Source organism: Microtus ochrogaster, chromosome 1 (assembly GCF_000317375.1).
Source record: "Microtus ochrogaster isolate Prairie Vole_2 chromosome 1, MicOch1.0, whole genome shotgun sequence".
NCBI lineage: Eukaryota > Metazoa > Chordata > Mammalia > Rodentia > Cricetidae > Microtus > Microtus ochrogaster.
The window spans coordinates 111,131,541-111,131,868 of record NC_022009.1 but is presented as its reverse complement, the minus strand read 5'-3'; the positions used below and the strand labels follow the sequence as shown (position 1 = coordinate 111,131,868).

General features: G+C 38.1%; 1 protein-coding gene across 1 annotated transcript in view; it reads right to left on the bottom strand.

The window, feature by feature from the left end:
* The window catches only part of Gmps (guanine monophosphate synthase), a 43,026-nt gene that overhangs the window by 13,945 nt on the left and 28,753 nt on the right, over positions 1–328 (bottom strand). The gene's annotated exons all lie outside the window — the stretch shown is intronic.

The window sequence follows — 328 nt, the reverse complement described above, 5'->3', positions numbered from 1 at the left end:
AAAAAAAAGGAATGAATTACATTATACCATAGATGAACCTTGAAAATATATGTTAAAATACTATCTGGGCATGGTAGACAATGTCTATAATCATGGCACTCAGGTGGCAGAGGAAGGAAGGTCACCAAAGTCAGCCTCAGCAATATAACAAATAAGAGGAAGGAGATACATGAAACCATCTTTTAAAAAGCAAAGCAAGAAGCCAATCATAAAAGGCCACAAGGTGTCTAAAATGAGAAAAACTACAGAAGTAGAAATTAGTGGTTTGGGGGCATAATGGCCTTTAATCCCAGCATGTGGGAGGCAGAGGAAGGTAGATCTCTGAGTT